Here is a 15,537-nt window from a genome sequence, read left to right as displayed (position 1 = left end):
CTTGGAACGAAGCAATTAAAAATGGTGACAAATAACTCCCAGAGTGTATGCGTATTAAGACTCGTGCTCAAGACTTCCATCACTGCCTCTGTGCACACACTAGACTTCAAGTACACATCTTTTTATACCCTCTCTTACCTCATGGCCATTGCTTGTGGGTGATGAATGCTGGTGTGCACAGAGCAGCATGCTGATGTATTTTCTCCTGCCATTGTATGTAACATGTTTTCTAATTCTTTTGCGCTATTCAGCATTTGACCCCAACGATGGGGGATTATGGTATTAACTCTCTACCCAGCACACATTCTTTACAGACTCTCACTAAATACTGTAAGCCTGCTGCAGAGAGGAATAAAAGTGAAAGCATACCGTCTGGTCTTAAGCTGAGCACACAGAGGGTCGTGATCCAATTGGAAGGGAAGCAGAATTTTTAAAAAGAAAGAGGTTTGACCAAATTTTAATCCTTGTCATTTTCATTTCCCTTACCCTGTGGATTTGGGTGATTTTATTTACACTGTCAGCTTGAGCCTAGGGATTGGAAATTCAGGCTTTTATGGAGATTATTAAAAGTACATACAGTACACTAAAGGTTGGGCTAACTGATATATGCTGCTAAAAATATGAATGTGAATGTCCTGGTATTAGATGTACTGGCGTACATTTCATCCTCCTTAGAAGGTTATTCTTGGGAGCTGGACCTGCTGCAACGGTAATGAGATGCAGGCTGTCAGGATATTTCTAATAGGTAGCGAATGGCCAGGGATGGAGATGAATTAGCATTAGTCAGATGAGAAGGTAGCTCTGTATACCATTAATTTCAGTGCAAAGTAATTCCACCATCCTTCTCAAAGAGAGGGAATTGTAAATTGGGGGGAGGAGGAGGGCAGGGTTAAAGCTTCAAGGATTTATCGATGGGTTGGACGGGCTGCAATGTCATCCAAGTCTCTAGGCTGGGTTTTGTTTGGCCTGAGCTTCTCAGATGCCTCACTCAAGACTTTTAGTTAAGTAATGTCACATAGGCCTAGATTACAAAGATAAATCTCTAAACCTCACAATCTTTAAGATCTCAATGGATAAAAATGAAATGGTTTACCGATCTCAAAATACTAGCAGCATTCCTGCTTCGCTGAAGTAGGTTTCAGGTCTCAAAGACGTGGACGTGCTACTTTACAAAGTAGCTGACTCTGTGGGTCTTGTGTGCTTGCAAGGTTATGGATTATGATCATATAAATAGGCTCAAGAGGGTTTTAGAGAGATGCATGGATGCATGGATCACAGGTCTACGACGGACCACCAAGAGAAAATAAGGTATTTTGAGGACTTATTTCCAAGCATGGGGTCCGATGGCATCCCCACACACACTGTGTGGTTTCCTTGGATGCCACTGATAGATCAAGAGTTATTGCCACGCTGAAGCTTCAAGTGTGCTCCACACCTAGAAATGCGGACGAAGGTAGGTGGCAGGGAACAACTGACCGAGTATTTATTTCATTTTGAGCTCTCAAGTCCCAAGACCTGAACAATGATGACCAATTTAAGGATTGAGGTTTGTATCTCTTTGTCGTTCCATAGAAAATGGTGCAGTCCAAAAAAATGTGCTATCCAGGCCATAGAAAAGGGACCACAGTAAAACGTGGGTTTTCAATGCCTTCACTGTTTGAAACCTTAGTTCTGAACCTCTAGTCCCAATTCACTTATATTCTACATCCTGACTTGTTCCTCACCCTCTTGACTTCAAATCTGGTGATTCATTTCCCACTTTGCAGCTTTACCCACTTACCCCCCAAACCAGCCACCCTCTGACTAAAATGTTTATTTCCCTCTTAAACCCTGATCCTGCTCTGGGTGTATTGCCTTCATATATAATGAGTAAACACCCCCACCAGGTCCAATCTCACACATGGATCTCTTGATGCCAGTGTGCCCCATCCCCCAAGAGTGGCCTCCCTCCGGTTGTACCTCAGGGGTACAGCAGCCCACAGGTAGGACCTATTTGAAGATGCCAATCCACTACCTCCAGAAAGAAGTAGAATGTGTCCTTTAGTGTGATGGCATACAAGCTGCTGTGGCTCTGCCCCATACCACCCCAGTCCTCCCTCATCAACTGTCTTTTAAAAATATAAATGTATATGTTACGTTATTTATATATTTTTTCAAAGCAAGGTTCCCATGTTTTACTTACTGGATTTGCATAACAATTCAATAAGTCAGAAAGGATAAATGCGAGTTCTTTCTTCAGTACAACAGTGCTAGTAAGACAAAGACAAGTCAAGTGACGTGGCCCATATCACAGTGAATTTCAGAGCTGAATTCACCTGATAAGTACTTAATCAGCCACCTATGTTTCCCTGGACGGAGAGCCGCTGAAGAACAGTGAGGAAATCCATGTGGTCCCTCTGCATGGAAATGAATAAGTAATTTTGATGAGAGGATGATAGAGTTGATGCTTATGATGAGAGTGATAAATATGTTTTTCATCTCCAACTGTAGAAATCAATTTCATTTTCCTGATTTTCATATCGGCATGCTTTCACACTAATTGTTTCCTCTACTGAGAATGCCTTTTTCCTGCCCTATTTGCCTAGACAATCCCGCTTCACCCTTCAGAATCTGATACATAGGTAACCTCCTTTGTGTGATCTGTACCTCTCACTGCCCCCTGCCCCTGAACTCCACACAGAACGAACTGTGTCACATGTTAATGGTGCTACAATTAGGATACAATTCATAATGCCATTATTTGTTGATCTACATGTTTCTCCCACCCGATGATGGACAAGGCCAGGGACAGTGTCTTATTCCTTTCTGCATTACAATCTTTGCTGCAGTGCTTGACAAGTTATAGATATTCAAAAAGTATTTTTTGAACCAAATGTGATTAAGACGACGGTGATGATATGATGATGGGCTAGGAGGATGCGTTCACTCCTTTCAAGAGAAATAAAGGGCTTTTCCAGCCTCTAGAACTAGTTTTCAGTTTAGAATAGTATAGTAATCAAGGTCATCAATGCAGGCTGCTATAAAATACAATTTCCAAATATAAGTGCTATAACCCAATTGAAGGCTATTACTTACTCATGGACATCTGGTGTAGGTTGGGCTCCTTCCATCGTGTGGCTCATCCATCTTGGAGTCCTTTGCTTCCAGCTATTCAGATGGCAGAAAAATGTAGAGAAGACATACCAGGTTTAATACATTTGGCTTCAAAGTAACAGTCATCACTTCTACTCATGTTCCATTGGCCAGAGCTCAGGATCACATGGCTCATCTAACTGCAGAGAGGCCTGGGAGGTGTAATCTTCCTGTGTGTCCAAGAAGAGACTCAAAAATGGTGAACACTAAAAGATTCTTGCTGGGGCAGCCGGATGGCTCAGTTGGTTAGAGTGCGAGCTCTTAACAACAGGGATGCTGGTTCAATTCCCACATGGGATGGTGGGCTGTGCCCCTTACAACTAAAGACTGAAAACAGCGACTGGACTTGGAGCTGAGCTGCGCCTTCCACAACTAGATTGAAGGACAACAACTTGACTTGGAGTTGATGGGCCCTGGAAAAACCCATTATTCCCCAACAAAATTTTTTTTTTTTTAAAAAAAAAAAGGCATTATACTTAAAAAAAAAAAAAAAATTCTTGCTGTAGTCTGCCCTCCTGGACACCCGATACCTATTTTACTCTTCCTCTCACTCACATAGCAGACTCACCTCACCTCAAGAGGACAATGCAAGGTCCCATCCAGTCATCACTTCCAGGTCAATGTCCAGAATATCTGGGTGATGCACCATCTTCTCCATCAGTCTGATGTGGTACCTCCAGGTATGGTAGCCTACATATTAAAAAGACAAGTTATCTGCACCCTATTTCCCCACCATCACAGTCCATTTATAATAGTGGAAAAACGACAGGAATATATTCCCATTTGCAAGGAAAAATAATAGACAACACACAGCATCATGGTCCACAGCCATGCAGAAGCCCATCAGGGTCAGCATTGTGAAATCCACCCCCTCTGGCTCTGGGCAGGTGGATGTGTGTGAAGTTAGCTCTAGGAAGGACTCCCTTACTTATTCTTCTCTTTGGCCACATATGAAGTATGTTTGGAGAACACTCTTCCTTCAGAGCAGAGCAGCTGTAAAAGCTCGGCTTCTGCTCAGTCTGGAATGGGTTGGGAAGTCAAGAATTGTTTCAAGCCTTGAACAAGCAAGGACTTTTCAAATCCAAGCCCCTGGTTTCTTTGGCAATGTGATTCTGAGAAACTTAGAAGGTATATATTTCTTCGAGTCAGGTCCATGTGACAGTAACCACACCCAGAGTTATTTTTTAGACATTGTTATCAAATCTAGCCCTTTTGTTTGCCTTTTCACCTCCATGCCTTTCTTTCTCTCAGTGCAATTGCCTAAACACACTGAGGCTATCAGAAACAATAGGTGGAAAGGCCATACCTCTGCTTTGATTTTTGCCTCAAATAACTGCATTCCACTGAGAACTTTTACTGGATATTTGTCACTTAAAGCCTTTTTTGGTACCACATCTTACTGAGTCTAAAATACATTTATTTTTTCTACTCCTACATCTCAAATTGCTGGGCTCTGTATTCTATTTTACTTCTGCTTGCAAACTCATGAATTCTTTCCTGAGTTATCTCTTTCTTGTAATACATACCTTCTTCAGCCAAAAACACTGCTAAAATCCTGTTTCTAGCCATTTCCCCTAAAGATATGAACTGTGCACATGACTGCCTTCTAATTAAGAGCAGGCAATAGTTATACCAAATGATTTGTCACTGCATAACCTGAATTTCCATCTTTCCATTTTCTGGTATGAGTTTCCTTTCTGCCTATGACTGCACTACTAAAGCAATGATATATATTTAGGACAGTGTAACAATCAAGGAATATGATTTGGTGATGCCAATACCCCACTTATGATACCAATTTCTGTGTGAGAGCAATAAATACCAGTTGCTGTAACAATAACCTCAGTTATCTCACACCTAGGTTTACTTCTCCCTCATGTCACTGTCCAGCGCAAGTTTGGCAACTCTCCTTGGAGGCTCTCTTCCAAGTGGTGACTCAGGAACCCAAACTCCTTTCATTATTTTCTGACACTGAAATCATAAACCAGTGGCACTATTGTTTATGATGTTTTTAAGGGGCAGGACTAATTTTTTGGCCAGAACCCTGTCACATGACCCCAACCTAACAAGGATGAAATGTTCTTGTATGCTCAGGAAGAGGAAATGGGATTGATGAGCTTATAGCTCTCTATCCTGTATTTGAATGTGTCATTTACTTGACTCCTTACTGAGAAGAGATTATCTTTCTTGTCTCAGTCACTAACTAGATACTTGGACAATAATGACATTTTATTTTTATATTAAACATGCAAATTCAAAGGACTTTAAAATTACTTAAGAGAAATGTAAGGCTTTTTCCCACTTAAAAACCAAGATAAGATTGAAACACTGAGAGGTTTCTAGGGTCCCACGGTGAATAATCCAACAAGTTACCACACCTTTGCCTTTGAAAAATAACCATCTCTAACCAAATCTTTATAGCACAGGCAAATGAGTGTGTAAATTGCCCATAAATGATAATCATGACCATGCAGGTCCCATGATGCTTAGTCTAAGTCAGCTGATTAGCCATGTGCTCTAGTAAGACTCATCAGTCACTCAATGCCCTCTCCTTTGAAAGGCACACCTCAACCCAGGGGGACACAGGACCTGATTCAACAACAAGTAGTAATTAATGTAGTTGTACAGTGGAAAGAGCACCGGTTTTAGGGAAAACAGATCTAGGGTCTTCCATCAGTTGTCTTCCATGTCCTGAGCAAGTAATTTGAACTTCTCTGAAACTCAGAAGCCTGCTCATCAACTCTTCCAATGCGCTTATATGAATCCATTCGGAAGGAAATTGGTAGATGCATCTAATGATGAGCTAAAATGACCATAAAAGCAAGACAGCCCAGGAAAATCCCACCTTTGGAGGTTTCAGCATGAGAATTGTCTAAGTGCCACTTTCCCAGCCTCGGCACAAGCTGGTAACTAGGTTATAGCTTTGCTGGGCCCTTCAGCAAAGCGCCTTCCTTCCCTGGTGCTATCTCTAGGCTTCAACTCAAGTAGCTGAATGACCACAGATAATTAAAACGGGATAATCTCCAAACCATACCTAACAGATGTCATGTTTTAAGTTTAAGTGATGTAACCTGCCTTTTTGTTTAAGTCATTATTCCTATGGTTTCCATCCATCAAATCAATGTTTCTCCACCTTTAAGTGATAGGTAAATACCAACTGGAAAAAAAGAAATCCTTGCTCCACATTTATTATCAAATTAGTAAATTTTGAGTGCTTAATAAAATGGTAACCTTGAAAGATAAGCTTTGACACAAAAAAAAAAGAAACTTCTAAACGTCAAAAGCTCCCTTTATATAAGCAAAACAATACGTGGAGTGACAATACGGAATTTGACGGGTATAGAGAATTTCGAATATGACACAAGGGGCATTTCACCTCCCTGGAGAGAAAGTTGAAAGTTGTTTTGGAACTGGGAGGTGGAAGAAATGGAAAAAGCAAGGAAAAAGGAAACTAGCCAATTATGTGTGTCCCTGACCTCCTACGTTACCCACACTAGGAATTCCCCAGAGCAGTGGAGCTTGGCCCTTACTTTCCTGTGAACATACCAGGAGAATTTCAGGCCCAACCTCCTCCTCCCTCCAGAAGTCTTCATTTGTATTGAAACCTCAACAATATGACACCATTGCCAGGTAGTTTAACCTGGCCACGGACGTTGTTTTGGTGGCCTGAAGTAGAGCTGCTGGCTTCCCAAGACCTGTGCTCGGTACACATGGAATCCAGAAGTTTCCATATACCCCTGTGGGAGGATACAGTGATACTGAGTGTCCAGGGGACATGCAGGGACCTGGAGTTGGATTAGGATGGTCATAGAGTGCAAGGACTCACCACCAGAGGCAAATGGCCAGGACCATGGGCAGGTTAAACACAAACCAAAGAGACCAGACGAAGGAGCCACTTCTCTGTGGTCACAGCTCAGGGTACCCAGGGAATAGACCAGACCCATCCTGCAGCAAAGACCAGCAAAGAATCAGAGGTAAGAAACCAAGCTCCTGCCTCCTACCACCACGAGGTTGCATAAGCTTCCTCCCAAGCCCAAATGCCCTCTGGCTGATAGCTGGGGAGAGAGAGGAGAACCCCTGGAAGACTGGGCATTTACCTCCAAGAGGCTGTTGTCTACAGAAGGGGCTGCCTTGACTTGTTTAAGTTCCATCCAGCTCTCCTCCACTTCCCTGTAAGAGAGAGACAAGGGGTCAGAGCACAATGAGAAATTATATCAAAAATATAAAACGCTACATGCTTTTCGCTCAGCTTAGTGTAGTGCATGGGATTTTTAACTCCAGATTGTATTAATGATGCGAAGTCACTTGCCAACATGCCTTTTCTCCTATCCCCACTTTAAATGGTAGAATGCAGATTGGATAGAAATACAGGTAATGTCATCTAAATTGTAAAGCTTTGTAAGGTTTTTCGTCTATTATTAAATTATGAAAAAAAAATTTTTCATGTCATAATTTCAATTGGGGGAGAAAAATTTTGTCAGTACATTTTTGTCTAAGGAATGTAACTTCTTTACCATCAGTGGAGAGAATACAGAAAATATAGGAAAAGTACACATAGTTGTACTTTGTGCTATAAATATATATATTTGGTATTTAGAAAGATAACAGGTCAGAAATGCATGGAAAAGAAACCATCTGTGTTTTCAGGCATCTTGTCTATACTATTTTACATAGTCCTTAAGCCACCAGATAAGTCAGGCATTGTTCCTATGTTACAGATGAGGAAACTGCGATTCTGATTAATAAATCAAAGTCTACTTGTCCAAGGTCACCGAAGCTAGACAGTGCCACAGCTGGAATTGCGACACAGCTGCATGCCTTGGTAGGACCCTTTCTGCTTCCCTGCGTGGCCCGGGGTCTCTGCACCTCTGCCCAGCATGTCACACGGAGACCTGCCTAAGGATCGCACGCCTGATGAACACACAGGGCTGATGCCTCCTGTTCTCCAGAAATGAACACTGGAACATTTCTTCAAAACTGTCAGCCTTGGACTTTATTTGACCTTAGTGAGGACCAGCAGCCCAAGGTTATCTCCCCTCCTAAGACAGGAGGACTTGTTCTGTCTCACCCAAGTTCCCAGTTTTCATGCTCGATTGAAAGATTGATTTTTCTCTCTGGCAGCCACATTTGCATTCTCTCCAATTAGCACATTCATTCTTTGAGGAAAAGCCCAAGTTGCTTTTCTGGTTCCTCAGCTTCTCATGCTCCTGGTCTGAAGGGCCATTGTCTTGACAAATCAGGAGAGGGGAGCCTATTAGCTGGGCTACCTGGCCTGGCCCAAGTGCCTTCAGGTACCTACTTGTTCCTTTAGTTACTGGATATTTCACAAGAAGGATGCATGAGCCAGAAGGTAAGGTGTCATGACCACTAGAACACAGTCGCCTGAAGGCGCACCTGGGAGAAGACACAGGTCTTCAAAAGACACTTACAAAAAATGTTTTCTAATATGCAAACATCACATCCTGTGACACATGAAGCTGTGGTAGGACAATTATGGTGGGCTTTCTGAAAAGGCTAAAAATGGCCCACTTCTGAGGACATAAGGAAAAACAGGCATCGAGCCAGTGGAAACCAAGAAGTAAGCCAGAAAGAAATGGAAGCCTTTCTGCTTTTCCTTACTAGTTCCTTTCTATATTAAAAGCCAATTTTATTAGCATTTTGTCAGCCAGAGTCTTTTGTAAACAAGTATGACTTCCCAATTCTCAGATCAGTGAAAATGGAGATTCATCAAGATGTTTTGAGGACTGAAATCCTTAAATGCTTTTGTGAATTGTTAATGCAAATTAAATCGTGTCTGCCTTTTTTTTTTAACCATTGAGTAATGATACTAATTTTATGCAACCTGGTAATTCATATTTAGAATGTTTATTACGTTTAGTTTATCAGAATATTTGATTTACGGGAGAATTTGGTACTAAATGGGCTAAGAATTGACTAGCTAGCGTCATGAAAACCCACGGACTTCAGAATTAACAGGAGGAAGTTGCCTCCCAAATCTGATAATTTATTAGCTGTGTGACCTTCAGGTCCTTGGAACTCTCTGCCTGTTTTTTCTCATTTATAAATTAAGGATAATGATACCTAATGACATCTGCCGTGTATTAAGCTTAAATGAGATAGACATGTACACAGGCCTAGCACACACTTGCACATAAGAGACATCCCACAAAGGCACCTGCAATTATTATGATTATTATCATCTTTTTTAAATGCTGCTACTACTAGTTGTATGAGCTTATTTAATTTGTGATTCTTTCCTTCTCGTTCCCCTAGCCTCTACCCACTCTGGCCTTCCGTATCTCCCCTGGAACACTGCAAGTTTTCCCCAGTTCTATGATCAGCCCCGCCTTTTCTCATAGAAAAAACAGGGTTGTTTGCGTGAGTCTGAGCCGCTCCCGGGGTAGCAGGGTAGCTCTCCACTCTGCAGAGACACCGTCCCCTGCCCTCATCTTGGTTTTTCCCATCATTTCCTCTTTCTCTGGGCCAGACCTGGATAAACTTGTGGTTTCCTTCCTTCATGCTCTCTGGAGAGCTGAGTACTGTACACTTGAAAGCCTAAAAACTTGTCATTTCCACCTTGAACTAGTGGCTGACCTCACCAGACAGCCTGGGAAATGAATTAGTGTCCTTTAAGCACAACCAGAATATGAGCAGTGACCCAGCTCTCCTAAGCAACTACGGAAACTGTCAAGCGGTCGTTAGAGTTCCCTTTTTCCCAACCCCTTTAATTATGTTGAAAACTATGTCATATTGTTTTTGAAAAAGTTAATGAAATAGTAGGTAAAGGTGAACCAAGGAACATAATTTACTTGGATTTCTTTGCAAGCTTTTGATAAGGTCCCTCATAAAAGGCTATTAAGGAAAATAGATGACCAGAGGGCTATGGGCAAAAGTCTTTTTGGTGTATTAAAAACTGGTTAAGCTATATTAGAAGGAAGAATCACTGACGCTGGCTACTTCTTAGAGTGGAGAGAGGTTAATCACAAGCTGTCCCCGGTGTCAGTGTTTAGACTTGAAAGGTTTGACTGATTTATAAAAGAAAAGAAAGCAAAGTTGGTCAAAGACACAAAATGATTATCATGGTACAAACTTGCCAGAGTGTTTGGCTCCTTGCCCATCAACCAGGAGTACAGTCCTTGGTGGGAAGAGCTGGGCCTGCCCCGAAGATGAAGCCTCCAAGGATGGGAACTAAGCTCTGAAAACCTTTCAGAGAAAAGACAAAAGTGTTTCTCACTTGGTGGCCCAAGTGCAACCAGGCCTGAAGCTGCAGGGCAGGATATGACAACCTTGGAAGTGTCCTTCCCACCCTTCCAGCAGATGGTGGTTTAAGGCCATGAAAAATTAGAAATGAGTGGCATGGGTGGAAAGCATTTAAGCAATATGAAGATACCATTTTGCATGCTTTCCATTCCAAAATTGTAAAAGAATAATCCTATTGGTAAAGGAGAGCCAAAAGAATGTAACGGGGACTAACGCATGGAAATCATCTCGGGTAATTCTTGTATTTGACCTGATGCAGCAGAAAGTAAACAAGAGATACTGAGAACCTGTTTACTGCCTACTGTCGGGGCAACAGGAAGTGCTTCTTTTTTTACAAAAGACAACAGACCTTTCTTTAAAGTGCCTATAATCTAACAATACGCTTATTCTCATGGTTATCGCTGCAGCCACCCTCCCCTCCACAAATATTTTCACTATAAAATGGGACAGAAGGAATTACAAATATCTGGATGCTGTTGAGGCAAATCCCAGGTCCTCTCCCACCCTTGGCCCTCATTAATCTTTATAACACTTCTTATTGAATCTCACCTGCATTTCTTCAAGATTAAAAAATCCTGAACACAGAAGTCACACTGCAAATCACTGGCAAAATTAATCGAGATTTGCCAAAAACTTCTTTTTTTTTGCCTAGTCAAGTAGTAACTCTAGTTCACCCATAGGACGCTATATACACAGTAGGAATGCACTTTTTTTGAGAGAGAGACACAGAGAAAGAACGTGTGAGATAATACACTGTACATAAAAATACTCCTCTCAAAGAGTCTACCACTAGACCCACACAAATGTCGTCAACTTACTTTTGACAAAGATGAAAAAACAATTCAAAAGAGAAGGAATAATCCTTTCCAAACAGTCATGGAATAATTGGATGTCTACAGGCAAAAACTGAACCTCAATACATATTACATACAAAAATTAACTCAAAAGGAATCATAGACCTAAATGTAAATGTAATTGAAAAACTATAAAATTTCTAGAAGAAAATATAGGAGAAAACCTTTGCAACATTGGGTTAGACACAAAGTTCTTAGACACAGAGCAAAAGCACTATCCATAAAAGAAAAATAAATAAGTTGAATAAAATAAATAAAAATTCAAAGCCTCAGAGCCTGAGTCATAAGCAGGAATTAAAACAAAAGGCAAACCTTTCATTTTTCCAACCAGACTTAGAGACATAAAACCTTTGCTCAGGAGCATAAGAAGCAGAGTGAGTAACTAAATTGAAAAATGGCAGCTCCTCAGCTAACTTTTCTCCAAAATGGGTCAGATAGAAATTAATGGCTCTTTCCTCTGCGTTCCTAGTAATTTCTGTGCTTTTATAGTAATTAACACATTCTATTGTCATTAATTGTCATAGACTCATCCCATCTCATGCACAAATGTCCTCGCTGATTTGAGAGCTCCTTGGGGACAGGGCCTAATATTATTATGTCTGTGCACTCCCGGAACCTAGTAGAAGGACTGATAGGGAATGTGGAGTCGATAAATATTTAGGAAATAAAATAAAGAAGGAAGAGGAAAGCAAGGAAGTAGGAGAAACACACTGTAAGAAGAAAGGAAGGGAAGAAAGAAAGAAAGGGAGGAAATAAGGAAGGAAGGGAGACAGGATGGAGGAAGGAGGGAAGGAAGGAAGGAAGGAAAGAAGGAAGGAAGGAAGGAAGGAAGGAAGGGAGGAATATAAAGACTGGATTCATTTTTTTTTTTTAATTTTATTTTATTAAATTTATTGGGGTGACAATTGTTAGTAAAATTACATAGATTGCAAACAGTGCCTCCAATAAGGGGCTAGTATCCAGAATATACAAGGAACTCATGCAACTCAACAACAAAAAAACAAACAACCCAATTGAAAAATGGGCAGAGGACTTGAAGAGACATTTCTCCAAAGAGGACATACAAATGGCAAATAGACATATGAAAAAATGCTCAACATCACTAGTCATCAGAGAAATGGATTCATTTTTTTATTATTGCCTTAGATTTTGATTCCTTCTTCTCCATCTTGATATCTTTCCTCTTAATGAAGCACAGAACCAACCCAACATCCCACGATAGCAAGTGAATGGATGCAGGGATAGAAGTGCAAAGGAAAGAAGGAAGGAAGGAAGGAAGGAAGGAAGGAAGGAAGGAAGGAAGGAAGGAAGGAAGGAAGGAAGAGAAAAGAATGGAAAGGAAGAAACAGACAGAAGGGAGACTAAAGGGAAGGGAAAGGAAGGGAAGGGAGGGAGAAAAACGTGCCTGGGTAAAGAACATAAGGACAGATAGGGTCTGTTGAGAGACAGGGCAGTGTCTGGTGTGGGAAGGGGGCAGCGAGGCCGGCCTGATCATCTGAGGCCCTGTTTCCCAAATCAGCTTATGGTTGCCTGGCCAGGCCACTCTCTGAAATCACCACCGCCCTTTGTTGCTTGCACTGCAGCCCTGTAGACATCAGGAGCCATTGTGTGTTTCAGGCAAGCCAAGCCAGAAGCTGAGGCAGGAAGAGGGAGGCTGCAGCTACTGGCTGGCACTGCTGGGTCTGCTCCCCCTGCTCCCGGCTGCAGGCCTGGGTGCCAGAGCCATAGCAGCGAGGTCAGGGTGGTGAGGAGCTGCTGGCATGGCAGGGCTCTCACATTCTCTCCTTTCCAATGGCCCGGCCCAGCATTGCTGGGGAAACGGGAGGGGCCGGGCAGCCAGCAGCTGAGAGTGAGAAGTTCCCCTTGCCAGAGCCAGCTGCTGGCTGCCATCTGGGCAGGGGCAGTGCCAGTTTCCCAAATCTGCCTTCCCTTTGGAAAAGGAGGAGAAAACTCTGTGCTGAGAAGATAGCTTCTCCTTCCATCCTGAGGCTCTCACTTAAAAATCCAACAAAACCAGCCTTTGAAAAAGGAAGAGATGAGAAATGGGCTGTTACCAAAGGAATTTGCTTCTCCTGGGGCCTTTACGTCCAAGAAAAATCTCTGTTCCTACCCTCCCCGATATTTTTTTTTTTTTTTTGGTTCTTTCATTTTATGTAGTGATAACCTTACTTTTAAAAATTAAATCTACTGGTTTGCACACAAAAAATGCTAGTATCTGTGTATCCTTTCTATTTGTTACACAAATGGGATCATCCGCCATAAGCTGGAAGTTCTCTGAGAGCTGTGGTTTCGTCTTTTTAATTCACTCTTTACCATGAATTACCCAACCTACCAGCTCACCTAAACTGGCGCTCAGTGGGTGCTTTCTGATGGGTCCATCCATTCACTCATCCAACGCGTAATGAGCACCTCCTAAACATCAGCATAGGACTGTCGCTGATGAAAAATTGAAGAAAATCTGGCCCCTGTTCTCAGAGTCAAGCCAGCTGAGAGGAACCATTCCCTCAGGTCCTCCCGGAAGTTGGGGCAATGGGCACTCCAGCCGCGATGTGGAAGCCCTGTGCAGAGCAGGGCCCCGCGACCACGTGTTATTTACTGGGCTACAACTATGGTCCGAGGAAGCAGACCGGACAGAGCAGAGAATCAAGGAGATCTTCTGCAAAACTAAAAAGCAGGTGAGCTGTTCCCATTGGCAAGAGTCATTCGATTGAACAACTGGTCACCATGGGCACTGACCAATCAGATCAAATGCTGGCTGGGAAAAACGAGGACCACCATGCTGGTACATCCCGGCTGAATATGAGCTCTGGATTTATTTATTTTTTGCTTATTTAGTTTTTTAAAAGATTTTATTGGGGGAAGGGGAACAGGACTTTATTGGGGAGCAGTGTGTACTTCCAGGACTTTTTTTCCAAGTCAAGTTATTGTCCCTTCAATCTTAGTTGTGGAGGACACAGCTCAGCTCCAGGTCCAGTTGCCGTTGCTAGTTGTAGGGGGTGCAGCCCACCATCCCTTGCGGGAGTCGAACCGGCAACCTTGTGGTTGAAAGGACACTCTCCAACCTACTGAGCCATCCGGGAGCTCAGCGGAAGCTCAGCTCAAGGTGCCGTGTTCAATCTTAGTTGCAGGGGGCGCTGCCCACCATCCCTTGAGGGAGTCGAGGAATTGAACTGGCAACCTTGTCGCTGAGAGCCCACTGGCACATGTGGGAATCGAACCGGCAGCCTTCGGAGTTAGGAGCACAGAGCTCCAACCGCCTGAGCCACCGGCCGGCCCTGGATTTATTTTTTATTATTGCCTTAGATCTCGAATCTTTCTTCTCCATCTTGATACCTTTCCTCTTAGTGAAGCACGGAGCTAACCCAACATCCTACCATGTGAATGGACACAGGGATAGAAGTGCCTAGTGTGCTTCATGAGAACCTCATTTTCACACAAATCCTCGTGGGGGAGGGTGTGGGAGGCAGGGAGGTGAAAAGCTTTAATTTTGCTTTCCAACTTTGCTGGCAACTTGGTTCTGAAGCAATTCAAAACATGCCTATTGTTCGTGTAATAGTGGGAAGAGGCAGGCTGAAAGCTGGGGACGATCTCCAGAGTGAGGCCCACTCTCTGAGATGCAGGGTTTGGTGTCCCAGCTCTGCAGCCTCAATATTTAGTCCGTCTGGGGGCACTCAGGACCTAAGAAAAACTGGTTCACATGGCTCAAACTCACAGGAACAATACTGTCTTGCATTTCAAGTGTTTCTTAAATTATTTTACAATAATAAAAATACATGTAAATGCAGCTTGCACAGGACCGAGCCTCCAGTGAGCACTCAGTGTTTGATGAATTTGAACGTGAATGATCTCACGTGACCCTCATCAGACTGTCTGAGGTAGGCCGGGTAGGAATTACTGGTTCCTTGTGTAGCCCAACAGAGGTAACAAGTTTGTCCAAGCTGGCATAGTAAGTGGCAGCGTTAGACCAGAAGTTGTGGCTCCTGACTTCTATGTACTTCAGCACCTTTCCCATAAGCCAAATTACTAACCAATAATATAAACTCCAGCAGCCTAGTGATGATACACACTTGAGAAATGAAATTAAGATCAGAAGTTGCCTTGATGGCTACATAGATGGAAACAGAGGATCGGCTGGTTAAGAACACAGGCGCTGACTCCTGGCACTACCCCCTGCTAACCGTGTGATGTTGGGCAGGTTAACCAGTCTCTCTAAGCCTCTGCTTTCTAATCCAGAGGAGTGGAATAGCACCTGTCTCACAAGGTTGCTGTAAGACTGAACTAGGTACCATAA

At 42.8% G+C, this 15,537-nt stretch overlaps 1 long non-coding RNA gene across 13 annotated transcripts in view; it reads right to left on the bottom strand.

Annotated features, from left to right (window-relative positions):
* LOC109450593 (uncharacterized) overlaps window positions 1–15,537 on the bottom strand; it is a 209,605-nt gene that overhangs the window by 110,787 nt on the left and 83,281 nt on the right. For 7 of the 13 annotated variants that reach the window (XR_012492957.2, XR_012492954.2, XR_012492955.2 and 4 more), the window contains 3 exons: window positions 7,230–7,302; window positions 3,701–3,822; window positions 3,076–3,147 (listed from right to left, as the gene is read on the bottom strand). This is a non-coding gene — a long non-coding RNA (uncharacterized LOC109450593). Of the gene's footprint in view, window positions 1–1,374; window positions 2,397–3,075; window positions 3,148–3,700; window positions 3,823–6,958; window positions 7,078–7,229; window positions 7,303–15,537 lie in introns of those variants that run through there. The other 6 variants (XR_012492952.2, XR_012492956.2, XR_016022752.1 and 3 more) reach the window with 3 other exon arrangements.

This window comes from Rhinolophus sinicus, chromosome 11 (genome assembly GCF_057876585.1).
Source record: "Rhinolophus sinicus isolate RSI-liver-muscle chromosome 11, RSI-T2T, whole genome shotgun sequence".
In the NCBI taxonomy this organism is placed as follows: domain Eukaryota; kingdom Metazoa; phylum Chordata; class Mammalia; order Chiroptera; family Rhinolophidae; genus Rhinolophus; species Rhinolophus sinicus.
The sequence above is the reverse complement of the archived record's forward strand: the minus strand, read 5'-3'. Positions and strand labels throughout refer to the sequence as shown.